Genomic DNA, 15,019 nt, shown 5'->3' with positions numbered 1-15,019 from the left:
TGCTTTGTAAACCATTTTGATGTGTGGTTGCCCTTATCCACTATTAGTTATATCAAGAAATAATAATTATTAAAGAAATATAGAAATATATATATGTAGATACAGTGCCTACAAGTAGTATTTAACCCCCTGCAGATTTAGCTGGTTTGATAAGATGCAAATAAGTTAGAGCCTTCAAACTGCAAACGAGAGTAGGTTTTATGAACAGAAGCATAAATCTTACAAACCAAAAAGTTATGTTGCTCAGTTGAATTTTATTAAATTTTAAACATAAAAGTGTGTGTCAATTATTATTCAACCCCTATGTTTAATATTTTGTGGAATAACCCTTGTTTGCAATTACAGCTAATAATCGTCTTTTATAAGACCTGATCAGGCCGGCACAGGTCTGTGGAGTTATCTTGGCCCACTCCTCCATGCAGATCTTCTCCAAGTTATCTAGGTTCTTTGGGTGTCTCATGTGGACTTTATTCTTGAGCTCCTTCCACAAGTTTTCAATTGGGTTAAGGCCAAAATCTCCAGGTAGGCCGTGCTATCCATATTCCCATGGATGCGGACCAGATGGCCAGGCCCCTTGGCAGAGAAACAGCCCCACAGCATGATGCTGCCACCACCATGCTTGACTGTAGGGATGGTATTCTTGGGGTCGTATGCAGTGCCATCCAGTCTCCAAACGTCACGTGTGTGGTTGGCACCAAAGATCTCGATCTTGGTCTCATCAGACCATAGAACCTTGAACCAGTCTGTCTCAGAGTCCTCCAAGTGATCATGAGCAAACTGTAGACGAGCCTTGACATGACGCTTTGAAAGTAAAGGTACCTTACGGGCTCGTCTGGAACGGAGACCATTGCGGTGGAGTACGTTACTTATGGTATTGACAGAAACCAATGTCCCCACTGCCATGAGATCTTCCCGGAGCTCCTTCCTTGTTGTCCTTGGGTTAGCCTTTGTAACAGGTCTGGGAGGCGGAACCTCTGAGCTACTATACAAGGGGGCGGTCCTTGTAAGGGAGCGGGTGGCGACCAGGCAGGCAGTCACAGCAGGTGACCGGGACAGTCTCTAGAAGAACGGGCAGGAGGTCACGGCAAGTGACCGGGGCAGTCTCTGGATGAACGGGCAGATGGTCACGGCAAGTGACCAGGGCAGTCTCTGGGTGAACGGGCAGATGGTCACGGCAAGTGACCGGGGCAGTCTCTGGGTGAACAGGCAGATGGTAACGGCAAGTGACCGGGGCAGTCTCTGGGTAAAGGGTTGGTACGACCTGTGGCGGCTGATGGTAGACGTGAGCTCCCAGGTGAGCAGGCGAGAGTCTCTGGATAAACGGGTGGTCACAGCATGTGACGGCGGAGCCTCCAGGAAGACCAACAGACAGGCGGCAGATGAGCGCTCCCAGGTGAGCGGGCAGAAGTCTCTGGACAGGCGGGTGGTCACAGCACGTGACGGCAGAGCCTCCAGGTAGGCTAGCAGACAGGCAGCAGATGAGCGCTCCCAGGTGAGCGGGCAGGAGTCACTGGACAGGCAGGTGGTCACAGCACGTGACGGCAGAGCCTCCAGGTAGGCTAGCAGGCAGGTAGCAGATGTGCGCTCCCAGGTGAGCGGGCAAGCTGGTCCATAGACAGACTGACAAGAGTTGGAAGGCAGACCTTCGGACCTCAGGCAAGCAGGCAGGTAGTTGATGTGCGCTCCCAGGTGAGCGGGCAAGCTGGTCCTTAGACAGCCTGACAGGAGTAGTAAGGCAGACCGTCGGACCTCAGGCTAGCAGGCAGGTAGCAGAATATCAGGCAGTAATAAGACAGCAAGCTGGCAGGAATCTGGCAGGTATCTGGCAGGTAACTGGCAACGGGACCTGAGGGCTGAAGCAGAGTAGTGAACAGTGAAACAACATTGCTCGGGCACCTCCATTTTGGAGGAGGTGCCTTATATATGGTGAAGTCCTCCGGCCATTGGCCGGGGACTCCTTAGGACGGCGCGCGTGGCCCCTTTAAGAGGGAGAGCGCGCGCGCCCTAAGCACAGTGGCCGGGAAGGAGCGCGCGCTACCAGCAGAGCGGGAGGAGGACGCCGGGCACGGAGCAGAGAGGTGAGGGGAACAGCGTCCCTGCCTAGCAGAGGGCAGGGACGCCGGCGCTACAGTGCCCCCCCTTTAGGCCCCCCCTTTTTTAGGCCAGACAGAAATTTAGCAAGGATGAGCGGGGCATGGATGTTCTCCCGGGGCTCCCACGTTCTCTCCTCAGGACCAAACCCCTTCCAATCTACTAGAAAAAAGGTCTTTCCTCTTACCCTTTTGGTGGCAAGAATGTTCTCTACCTCAAACTCGTCCTCAGCAGAAACCGGAGCATGAGGCGTACCTGTAGACTTGGAAAAAGAGTTAAGTACCACAGGTTTGAGGAGAGATACATGGAAGGAGTTAGGGATCCGTAAGTTGGCCGGGAGTTTCAATTTATAGGCCACTGGGTTGATCTGACTGATGACCTCCAGAAGACCGATGAACCGAGGCCCTAACTTGTAAGAAGGTATCTTGAGTCGGACATATTTAGATGAGAGCCAGACTTTATCTCCAGGACGAAATTGTGGAGGATCCAGGCGTTATTTGTCAGCGTGTCTTTTCATCCGTTCGGACGACTGAAGGAGTGCGGATCGGGTATTCTCCCAAATGGAGGAAAATTTGCTAACGAGAGATTCCGCAGCCGGGTTGTCCACAGAGGTGGAGACAGGAAAAGGAATCCGAGGATGCTGACCGAAGACTACAAAAAACGGGGATTTGGAGGAGGATTCGCTCTCGTGATTGTTATAAGAGAACTCGGCCCATGGTAGGAGATCCACCCAGTCTGAATAATGGGCATTAACGAAGTGCCGGTGGTAACTGGTCAGGTTCTGATTGATCCGCTCCACTTGACCATTGGACTGTGGGTGGTAAGCAGAAGAGAAGTCCAGGGTGACGTCTAGCAGTTTACAAGTGGCTCTCCAGAAGCGTGAGGTGAACTGTACCCCACGATCCGACACGATGTGGAGGGGCAGGCCATGAAGACGAAAGATGTGACGAATAAAGTCTTTAGCTAGCTCGGGTGCAGACGGGAGGCCTGGCAGGGGAACGAAATGAGCCATCTTGGAGAAGCGGTCAGCGACCACTCAAATGACCGTACAACCGGCAGAGACTGGGAGGTCAGTTATAAAGTCCATTGCTATATGCTGCCAGGGGGCAGCAGGTACAGAAAGCGGAAGGAGGCGACCGGCTGGCAGATGTCTCGGAACCTTGTTGCGGGCGCAGGACACACAGGCAGAAACAAAGTCTATTACGTCCTTGTGCAGGCTAGGCCACCAGTGGTGCCGGGTAATAAGCTGGAGGGTCTTTTTCTGACCGGCGTGGCCAGCCAGTTTAGACGAGTGACCCCAGTGAAGGATCTTCTCCCGATCAGGTACTGATACGAACGTCTTTCCGGGAGGGAGACGATTTAGACTCACGGGAGCCACCTGCATTACTCTGGCGGGATCGATGATGTGTTTCGGATCTTCCTCGAAATCAGACACCAGAAAGGATCGAGACAAGGCGTCCGCCTTGACGTTTTTGTCAGCCGGGCGAAAATGAAGAACAAAATCAAAGCGAGCAAAAAACAAGGACCACCGGGCTTGGCGCGGGTTAAGTCTCTGGGCATGCTGGAGGTAAGCCAAGTTCTTGTGGTCAGTGTAAATTATTACTGGGTGAAGAGCCCCCTCGAGCAGGTAACGCCACTCCTCCAATGCCAGTTTGATGGCCAATAACTCTCGGTCTCCTATGGAATAATTGTGCTCTGAGGAGGAGAAGAGTTTAGAGAAGAAGCCGCAAGTTACCATCCTCCCGGAAGATGATTTTTGAGTAAGTACCGCTCCGGCTCCAGAGGAGGAGGCGTCAACTTCCAGGAAGAACTGCTTGTTGGCGTCCGGGCGATGCAGCACCGGGGCGGAAGAGAAGGCCTGTTTTAAGGAAAGAAAGGCCTCCTCTGCTTCGGGCGGCCACTCTTTGGGATTAGTACCCTTACGGGTGAGCGCGGAAATTGGGGCAGTCCGGGAAGAGAAGTGCGGTATGAAGAGGCGGTAGTAGTTGGCGAAGGAAGCCCAGGGACCGCTGAATGGCCTTCAACCCCTCCGGTCGAGGCCATTTCTCGATGGCAGACAGTTTCTCTGGATCCATTCGTAGGCCGGTCTGAGAAATAATGTAGCCCAAAAACGGAAGCGAGGTCTGCTCAAAGAGGCACTTCTCGTATTTAGCGAAGAGGTGATTCTGCCTGAGCAGGACCTGACGAACGTCCCTCCGGTGAGTCTGGAGATCCGGAGAGAAGACCAAGATGTCGTCCAGGTACACCACTACGCAGGAGTAGAGAAGGTCCCGGAAGATGTCATTGACCAACTGTTGAAAGACGGCAGGAGCGTTACAGAGACCAAAGGGCATTACCAGATATTCATAGTGGCCGTCCCGGGTGTTGAATGCCGTCTTCCATTCATCCCCCTGACGGATACGAACCAGGTTGTACGCCCCACGGAGGTCCAGTTTGGTGAAGATTCTAGCCCCCCTCAGACGATCAAATAACTCCGGAATGAGCGGAAGGGGGTACTTATTCTTCACCGTGATCTGGTTAAGGCCTCTATAGTCTATACAGGGACGGAGAGAGCCGTCCTTCTTTTTGACGAAAAAGAAGCCTGCTCCCGCCGGGGAGGTAGATTTCCGGATGAATCCCCTGGCCAGATTCTCCTCAATATATTCGGACATCGACCGGGTCTCAGCAGCGGATAATGGATAAATACGCCCACAGGGAGGAGTAGTACCAGGTAACAGGTCGATAGGGCAGTCGTATGGTCTATGAGGGGGTGGTGTCTCTGCCTCCTTTTTATTAAAGACATCAGCATAAGACCAATAAGGAATCGGAAGTCCAGGTAGATTAGCTGGGGTAGGAGAAGGACGGACGGGATGGACGGGAACCAGACAGGTCTTATGGCAGTCCTGTCCCCAGCGAAGGACTTCTCCGGTCTGCCAGTCAACCACGGGTGCATGTCTCTGGAGCCAAGGTAGACCTAGCAAGAGGGCGTGAGAGAGTCCAGGCAGAACATGAAAGGAGATACTCTCAGAATGCAGCATTCCCACCTGCAGAGTAATGGATTCGGTGATGAGTTGGATGGGGCGTGGTAAGAGACCCCCATCCACGGCAGCAACAGACAAGGGTACAGCCAGAGGTTTGGTGGGGATGCGGAATTTCTCTACCAGGGACTGTGAAATAAGATTCCCGGCTGCTCCAGAGTCAAGTTGGGCTAGTTCGAAATAACGGTTCTCCCCGCAGACGATTGATACTGACAGCAGCAGAGATGGAGAGGATTTATTCTTGTCTAGGTCGACCTCTCTGAGCGAACCTAGACACAGGCGTTTCCCGACCTCTCCGGGCAGGCACGGATCCGGTGCTCCTTACTGCCAGAGTAGAAGCAGCTCCCCTCGGCACGGCGTAAGTCCTGACGGGTTTTGACCATCTTGGTCTGGTCGACCTGCATAGGCTCAGGAGAGTGTACCTGGGGAGAGACGGATTTCTGAAAAGTAGGAGCTAGACATGGAAACCTCCTCTCACGGGTGACCTCTTTGGCACGCTCCTGGAACCGTAGGTCAATCCGGGTGGCAAGAGTTATTAGGTCATCGAGAGTGGTAGGAATGTCCCGACCGGCAAGTTCATTTTTAATACGGCCGGACAGACCCTCCCAGAAGACGGATACCAGAGCGTCGTTATCCCAGGCCAGCTCCGAGGCAAGGGTACGGAACCGTATGGCATATTGGCCCACGGTGAGACTTCCCTGACGGAGGCGTAGCAGTGATGATGCGGATGAGGTCTTCCGTCCGGGTTCGTCGAAGACTTTCCGGAAAGCCATGAGAAAGGCAGGCAAGTCGGACACCAGGGGGTCTCCTCTCTCCCATAGAGGATTTAGCCAGGCCAGGGCCTCCCCGGTGAGATGGGACATGATGAAGGCAATTTTGGCCTGGTCGGAGTTAAACTGGTGGGACAGGAGTTCAAAGTGCAGGGTGCACTGATTTATGAAGCCCCGAGCCTGGGCGGAGTCGCCTCCGAAGCGAGGAGGTGCAGAAAGCCGGGGTCCGGGGTAGGATACCATGGTATTAGTGGACTGCGGAGCTGCCGGATTGCGAGTCATGGCACTGGCGGAGGTTGCTGGCAGAGCAGTCAGAGTGTCCAGGCGAGAATTGACATTCCGCAGGTGACCCAGGATGGACTCCTGTTGGGACCTCTGACGGGACAGTTCATGACACAGGACCAAGAGCGAGGGAGCTTGGGTGCCACCGGGTTCCATGGCCCGAGCAAACTGTAACGGGTCTGGGAGGCGGAACCTCTGAGCTACTATACAAGGGGGCGGTCCTTGTAAGGGAGCGGGTGGCGACCAGGCAGGCAGTTACAGCAGGTGACCGGGACAGTCTCTAGAAGAACGGGCAGGAGGTCACGGCAAGTGACCGGGGCAGTCTCTGGATGAACGGGCAGATGGTCACGGCAAGTGACCAGGGCAGTCTCTGGGTGAACGGGCAGATGGTCACGGCAAGTGACCGGGGCAGTCTCTGGGTGAACGGGCAGATGGTCACGGCAAGTGTCCGGGGCAGTTTCTGGGTAAAGGGTTGGTACGACCTGTGGCGGCTGATGGTAGACGTGAGCTCCCAGGTGAGCAGGCGAGAGTCTCTGGATAAACGGGTGGTCACAGCATGTGACGGCGGAGCCTCCAGGAAGACCAACAGACAGGCGGCAGATGAGCGCTCCCAGGTGAGCGGGCAGAAGTCTCTGGACAGGCGGGTGGTCACAGCACGTGACGGCAGAGCCTCCAGGTAGGCTAGCAGACAGGCAGCAGATGAGCGCTCCCAGGTGAGCGGGCAGGAGTCACTGGACAGGCAGGTGGTCACAGCACGTGACGGCAGAGCCTCCAGGTAGGCTAGCAGGCAGGTAGCAGATGTGCGCTCCCAGGTGAGCGGGCAAGCTGGTCCATAGACAGACTGACAAGAGTTGGAAGGCAGACCGTCGGACCTCAGGCAAGCAGGCAGGCAGTTGATGTGCTCTCCCAGGTGAGCGGGCAAGTTGGTCCTTAGACAGCCTGACAGGAGTAGTAAGGCAGACCGTCGGACCTCAGGCTAGCAGGCAGGTAGCAGAATATCAGGCAGGAATAAGACAGCAAGCTGGCAGGAATCTGGCAGGTATCTGGCAGGTAACTGGCAACGGGACCTGAGGGCTGAAGCAGAGTAGTGAACAGTGCAACAACATTGCTCGGGCACCTCCATTTTGGAGGAGGTGCCTTATATATGGTGAAGTCCTCCGGCCATTGGCCGGGGACTCCTTAGGACGGCGCGCGCGGCCCCTTTAAGAGGGAGGGAGAGCGCGCGCGCCCTAAGCACAGTGGCCGGGAAGGAGCGCGCGCTGCCAGCAGAGCGGGAGGAGGACGCCGGGCACGGAGCAGAGAGGTGAGGGGAACAGCGCCCCTGCCTAGCAGAGGGCAGGGACGCCGGCGCTACAGCCTTGACTCTTCGGACAAGCCTGGCCTCGGCACGGGAGGACACTTTCAAAGGCTGTCCAGGCCGTGGAAGGCTAACAGTAGTTCCATAAGCCCTCCACTTACGGATGATGCTCCCAACAGTGGAGACAGGTAGGCCCAACTCCTTGGAAAGGGTTTTGTACCCCTTGCCAGCCTTGTGACCCTCCACGATCTTGTCTCTGATGGCCTTGGAATGCTCTTTTTTCTTTCCCATGTTGACCATGTCTGAGTGCTGTTCACAAGTTTGGGGAGGTTCTTAAATAGTCAGAAAAGGCTGGCAAAAGAGATCTTTAATCCACACATGTGAAGCTCATTATTCTTGGAGCCTGAACTACTTCTTAATACTTCAGGGGGACCAAACAGAATTCTTGTGGTTTGAGGGGTTGAATAATAAATGACACTCTGAATTAACTTTTAACATTTTAAAAAAACAAAAAAACAAAAAAAAAGTTGCTGCAGTGCATTTCCCACTTCCAGACTGATCTACAGTACAAATGTCACAATGCCAAGTTTATTCCGCATGTGTCAACCACCTAAATCTGCAGGGGGTTGAATACTACTTGTAGGCACTGTAATACCTAATTATGTATTATAATTTCCTCAGATTTAAATATATTTTTGTACCTTCACATAAAGAAACATTTTTTTTTCAAACATACAAACATACGAGGCCTCTGTCACATCAATCACACTTAGCAGCTGCTGATTTACTCATCTGTCACCTTCACTCTGACATTCACAGATCTGTTCAACTCAAACATTCCACATATGAAGTTTTATATATATATATATATATATTTAACCCAAAATTGTTGTATCCCAATTTATTAACGCGCATTGCCATATCAATTGAATATCTTTATATTTCTTTGAATATTCCCCAAGTACATATTATATAATATGAGAGTAAGTCACTGGAATTTCAGACACTTGAAAAAACTCTTGTCTTAGATTCTTTTTTCACTGGCTGCCCGGTCTTAAGTTACATCAGTTGAAAATAGAATGAATGGGATCCTATACTATTAGCTCAAAGTTCAAAGGCCGCAGCTGTCACACGCCATGCTGTAAAGCTACTTTAATTTGCACGAACACTTCATGCACAGAAAATATTAGCAACACAAAAGAATTAATAAGTATTACATATATATTATAGTTCAACTAGATATATTGTTATTATTTTAAAATGTTATACACATAAAATCATGCAATTTTTTCACTTCCTGTGTGAATAAAGAAATAAATCCATTTTAGAGTTCTCTGATCAAATCCTGCTTTGGAATGAAAACTCTAAGGAAATATAAGAAAATAAAATTAAATATCAAATTCATACAGAAACAGAATTATTTAAATATCTTATACATATTTTGGTTGGTTCTAATGTAATTCAAAATATTGCTACTTAAATTTATATATATGAAGTTCTAATTTATTAATTAATATATATATATATATATATTTTATAAACGTATATATAAATACAATTATACGCAATCTCTACTTAGACAAGTGTATATATATATATATATATATGAACTATTAGAAACTATGTAACTACAATTTACTGTATGAGATTATAAATAAATATTGAGACATTGTATTACATTTTGATACATTATAATTACAGTTTTTCCTTAGCCACTCCCTAAACCAAATCTTCTGTCTCTCTCAAATATCTCCAGGAACGCCCTCTTTAGGAAAGACATTTTTCTATCCTTCAAAACCTCAGAGAACTGCCTGTTCTTCTGTCCACATTCCATGACGTCACTGTGAGTTGGTCGTCTCACCTGTCTCTGTCCATCAGTTTCAGCCATTTTCCTTTTTAGAGAATCACAGTTCTGACTGAAAATTAACTCATTCTGTGGAGAGATGGATCTTTGCACTGGCTGATATGGCTTATAACATATATGAAATCTTCTGCGTATTTGATAGAGTTCACTATGGGGATGACTCAGTCTAGGAGAGTTTGATATTGGCTTTTGGTAAGATTTTACCTTTCCTGGTTTTATAAATTTAGCTTGATTTATTTTCTTTTCACGATTCTCATGTTTTCTAACAAAATCCAGCATCTGCGCACATTCAAATAATGAATTTTTTTGTGATGCCATAACTTGGGAAACTGAATTTAGGAATTTGAATTTTTGTACAAAAGTTGTTATCATATGTTGTACTTTTCCATTTTTGATGAGAGCTTTGTACAACCGTTCAAATATGGACATGAATGTATATGTACATTCCTTCCTACCAATCCTTAGTTTCTGCAGATCTTCTATGTTGGGAAAATCCTTTGTGACACAATAAATCAAATATCTTAATCTGTCCGAATCATTTTCCCATCCATTAGGAGAGTCATTTTCACAGGGCATTAAATGTAAACGTCTGGACAATGTCACAGGAATCCATATTTAAAATAATTGATTCCTCTCCTCATTGGATAAATCAAACTTATCAGAGAATTTATCAAATGTCTCTGAATTTCTACAGGCATGGATTTTGACATCATATTTTGGCATGATTTTGTATAATTTCAGCAAATTTTTCCTCATTTTAATTTGGAGTTGAGCCTGGGTAATTCCAGAATTCTCTGATATTTTTAGTGGCTCTTGTACGTCCGTTCCTCCTACGTCACTCACGTCTCCTCCCACATCACCTAGTATGTCGGTTTCTCGTATGTCAGTCATGTCTCCTCCCATGTCAGGTTTCTGTATGTCCGTCTCTTGGTCAGACCCAAGGTCACCTTCAGTTATAGACACGTGTCTTACTTCTTGTTCATTTTCCACATTACAGTCAGAATCAGTATCACCGTCTGACACTTCTACACTATTTTCCTGCTTAGAAATCTCTAACACAAGACTATGAAAAAAATCTACCAAATGTAGAATATTTCTCAATTTCTGTTTGTCTCTATTTACCAATTTAGAAGTTAACTGTAAATTCTGCAATTCACATTCTTTGTATAAACTGAGCCACAAAACTTCTATGTCATCTCCTACATTAACTTTGAAATTAATATTACTTTGTTTAGCAAAAGAAAAAATTATATCCATATTTTGCTTACCTTAAGATTCCTTGGCTTCTCTTTATCAGCACGTCCTGTCTTCAGTTCGTCTGATTCTTTTCCTGTGTGATTCTGTTCCTTGTTAGTACCTCTGCTTCCTGTCTTTCCTCAGTCTGTAGGTCCTTTCTGCTTCTCGTGAAAAACTAGTGAATTTACTGACAAGTGAACAACAGCTGTTCAGCTCGTCAGGACTCCCCCCTTGTTCACGGAAGAAATTCACTTACTTAATTTAAAAAGCAAAAAAACAGGACTGGCAGGCTCACCATTGTAAAATAATACTCTTCCTATATTATTTTTTTCTACTGAGGACTTCTCAAAGTATCAATATCACGATATTCTTATAAAAAAATGTATCTATTTATTCTTGGATTGTCCATTAAAAAGAATCAGATTGCAGCAGGTACATACAATAATTAGTTATAAAGTAATTGTCCATTTGTCCATAATTAGCTTAATTGTTGAGATTCACCCATCTTTCCTTGGATCCTGGCTGGTAAATCATGTCTTTGTCCAGCATGTGTCCAGGCCTACATGTCATCTGCTTCTCAGCATGAAGATTCTGTGTCTTGTGGGGTGGGCAGAGCAAGAGAGACCCCCAATTCTGTACCATGGGCTTTTATAGCCAGTCGTATGGACACCTGTTCTACATATGGTAGTGAACCAAAAATACACACACAAATAGCGCATGTCAACTAGACACGATGGCTGAGGCATAGAACTCAGAAAAATGATTATCAATTAACATTCCAAATGAATTTCCATAACTAACCATTTAACAGAGACCCCCTGGGAATGCCAGGTGCTGTAGGCTTTTGCTTTTTCCTTCCTTCCACCAGCAGGGGGCACTCTCTTCTATGCCTTTTTTCCATTCCCTTTCACAAGTGCACACATTCATTCTCTTTTCTTTTTTTCATTTGCTTTCTCTCTTGCGCTATTTCATCTCTGCAAAATACAAGCATCCTTCTGATCACCGTGGGCCTCCAACATTGTTGCTTATTTACTTTTAATACTAGGCTCCTTTTCACCAGGACCAGCATCTCCCGGGTGGCTGGAGGCAACCACCGGTAACCCCAAGCAGAAGAACTTTGCAGGCAACACGACCCTCCCCCCTGAAGAGCAGCTCAAACTCACTGGCAACCATCTCACCCTCTTCCTTCATTCACCCCTGGACGTCTCGCTCCGCCCCGAAGTTACAGGTCCAGCTTGCTCTTTCTGTCACATTACCGCAATGAAGGGTTTAGCCTGCAGGAGACCCTGCGCCGAGCAATTTTTGAAGACACCTGATGCGGCGGGTGAATCACTGCTAAACAAGCCACACCTGTAGGGACGGCACAGCCTTTGCATGGACCCTTCGGAGCCCGCCCCATCACGGCCAGATTGCTCGCCATCAAGCGATCCTGAGAAAGGCTGGCCGGGCGATGGATCCAGCAGCGTCTACTGGCCATACCACCTTGGATACGCCCAATCTCGTCTGATCTCGGAAGCAAAGCAGGGCTGGGCTCGAACAGTACTTGAATGGGAGACCTCCTGGGAACACTGGGTGCTGTAGACCATTTTGATGACGTTTTGCCCTACTTCCCAGCTCGGCTAGCATGGAACGGCGCATTGCCGGACACCGACCTTTAGTAACTTAGATGATGGAAGCCCCAAGGCCTCTGAGCCAGTTGGCAGCTAAGTACGCTACCCCGCCGCCCTTCACGCAGGCCTGACACCGAGCTCCTTGCCACGGCTAGGAGTGCTTATTGACTACGCAGCTCGCCGTGTGGAAATGATGGCGTTAAAAGCACCCGGGGCCGTGAAGGGGCCAGGCTTTCAGCAGGTGCCCAGGGAAGGATTTGGATGCCGGCCGCCTAGCGAGGGCCAGCAGAAGTAACATGTTTCTCTGCAAAGAAGCTTGTGTAATCAAGCCAGACAGCTGCCAAAGAGCTAACCTCAGTGCAAGGAAGGCAAGGAAGGTAAGGAAGGTGCGGAAGGAATTGGGGAGCAGGGGGTGATTCCTGCTAGGGCCCTGAAATCATAAAACAGGCAGGAGAGTCTGCCGCATGGTGACGTAGAGGTTGTAGGGGCAGATAGGGGATGTTGTCACGTGCGAGCACGTGTGCATGCTGGCTTGTGTGTGAGAGTGCGCTTCCTAGGTGTGGCGCGCTGCAGACAGTCAAAGGGATTGTTCCCTTTCATTAAAAGTTAATCTCCGGCTCCAGGTTATTAGAAAGCAACTAACCGCGCTCTACTCACCCTAACCGGGTCTACCGGTAAGTCTCGCCTCTGCTCCCGGCCTGTGGCAATGGCCATGAAGCTGACGTTCCGTCGACAGCGCTGCAGCCGATCAGTGAGCTCAGTGGCTCTGAGTGGTGCGTTCTGTCTACAAGACCTTTTAAGTAGTGTTGAGCCACCCCCGTAGTGTTCGAGTTCGGTTCGGTTCGTCGAACACCCGTGTGTTCACCGAACTGTTCGTCGAACTGTTCGTCGAACACCTTCGAACACCGTTAAAACCAATGGCAGGCAAACAAAAACACATAGAAACACATAGAAAACACCTTCAAAGGTGTCCAAAAGCTGACAAACTGCTCAGAAGACACAACTAACACATGGAAAAGTGACAAGTACATATAGTCATGCGAAAAGAAAAGAGGTGGAGGAGTAAAAGGAGGGGGAGACACAGATATAGGCATGTCATGCCCTTCTAAAATCCAAAAAGTGAGAAGCCGAGACGGCCAGTCCGCTCCTGCCCGTGCCACCTCCGTGTCGCCGGGTTTGTGCCAGAGCAGCGGTGAACCCAGACGGCCAGCCCCCCTCTCCCAATACTGGTGCCTGTCCGCTGGTGGGTCGAGAGAGCCCCCCTGTGGTGGAGGCAGCTCTAAGCTTTTTAATTTAAATTGTCCCTCTAATTTGAATGAATACACTTTAAATCCATTTACAAGGATCTATTGGAGGGCAAGTCTCATGCCAGCAGCCGCGTAATTCCAGCTCCAGTAGCGTCCACTAAAGCTGCTGCAGTTAAAAAGCTTTTATAAGGATCGAGCTCGGCTGTCCACCGCAAGGCATCCTAGTGCCAGTCCCAGCCCCTATGCCTTGGGGTGCCTCCTGATGCTCTTCACTAAGTATCCCGTGGTCCCGAAGCATTTCCTTTGAAAAAATTAAGTGTCCAAACTACAGGTGGTGTAGCTTGCTTAACAGCCGGGATAATCCGCTGACTAGCAGACACTGCTACTAGGCACAAAGTATTTCCTGGGCTAGATGCAGTTAAAAATTTGTAAGTAGATACTCTCGTTGGATGCTGAGAAAGCATTCCATAGAGTCTCCTGGCACGCCATATATGATTCTCTTAAAAAGCTTGGGGTAGGGGTCTAGGGGACCCTTTTATAGCCAAAATCACGGCCCTGTATCACAATACGTCACCTAGGCTGAAGATAAATGGAACTGTAGCACCGAGGGCTCAGTTGCTACAGACGTATTGCACCTCACCCAGAGGTGTGATATCTCACTCTCAGATAAGGATGGAGTGTGGATCAGGACCCGACACCTGCATGCATTACACCACATTGCCGTGGGGCAGGGCGACCAATATGCCCCTGAGATGGGCACGACAGTCCCTGTCCCTGGCTGGAGTGGGGGGAGGGAACACTGAGGAAGGGGAACCCTGCAGTGCAGGAGCAGGGAGGAAGCAGTTCCTGGGTGCATTGAGAAGGGAGTATAAAAGGTGGGCACCATCTTAGTTCAGTGCAGAGAAGTCTGAGCAGAAGTGGCAGGGAGCAGGGGCTCTGCATGAGCTCTGCTCCGGAGGCGGGCCTAGTAACAGAGGCCCAGGCCTGCAAGAGGGAGAAGGAAGGAAGAGGAGCGGAGAAGGCTCCAGGAACGAGGAATGAAGGGATCCCAGGGGTGCGGACGGGCGAGTCGCCACCGCACGCCCGAATCCACCTGCGTGGAGGGGTCAGGCCAAAGGGGGAGACCGGTCCCCGAACTAGTGGAGGCAGGAAACGACCCTCAGCTAGAAACCGGAGGCTCTGACATTTTATGTGGCGCAGCCCCTTGCTCCACCCGCTAGGAAGGCACCACATAGGGTCAGGGAAACTGGCGCCAAGTTTACCAAGAGGAGGCCCGAGGCAGCCGGACAGAAGTGTTGGTAAGAAAGGCCAGACAAAGGACACACAAAGGGGGTCCTGTGAAGCGCTCCAAAGTTATCTGGGAGTTGTCTGAGCCCCTCACCTGGTGAGCACAGTACGACGTGGGCAGCCGTTACCTGCAGACGTGGTCTGGATAATAAGAACTGTGAGTAAAGGCCCTGAACTGCATCACTGACTCCGTGTCGTTACTGCTGCTGCCCTGCACCATCACCCCCATCCTCCGCATACACTGCCCTGAGGCTATACTCCTCCCGTGGGGAGTTATGCTACGCTCTGCTGCACCCACAACACCAGCCTTAGCGGTCT

At 49.6% G+C, this 15,019-nt stretch overlaps 1 pseudogene; it reads left to right on the top strand.

Annotated features, from left to right (window-relative positions):
• Positions 1–12,021: 12,021 nt before the first annotated feature.
• Positions 12,022–12,141, top strand: LOC141268415 (5S ribosomal RNA; annotated as a pseudogene).
• The last annotated feature ends 2,878 nt before the right edge of the window (positions 12,142–15,019 follow it).

This window comes from Phyllobates terribilis, unplaced genomic scaffold (assembly GCF_046119375.1).
Source record: "Phyllobates terribilis strain yellow unplaced genomic scaffold, ASM4611937v1 Scaffold_4__5_contigs__length_816908805, whole genome shotgun sequence".
Classification (NCBI taxonomy): Eukaryota; Metazoa; Chordata; class Amphibia; order Anura; family Dendrobatidae; genus Phyllobates; species Phyllobates terribilis.
This window is presented reverse-complemented; position numbering and strand designations above follow the sequence as displayed.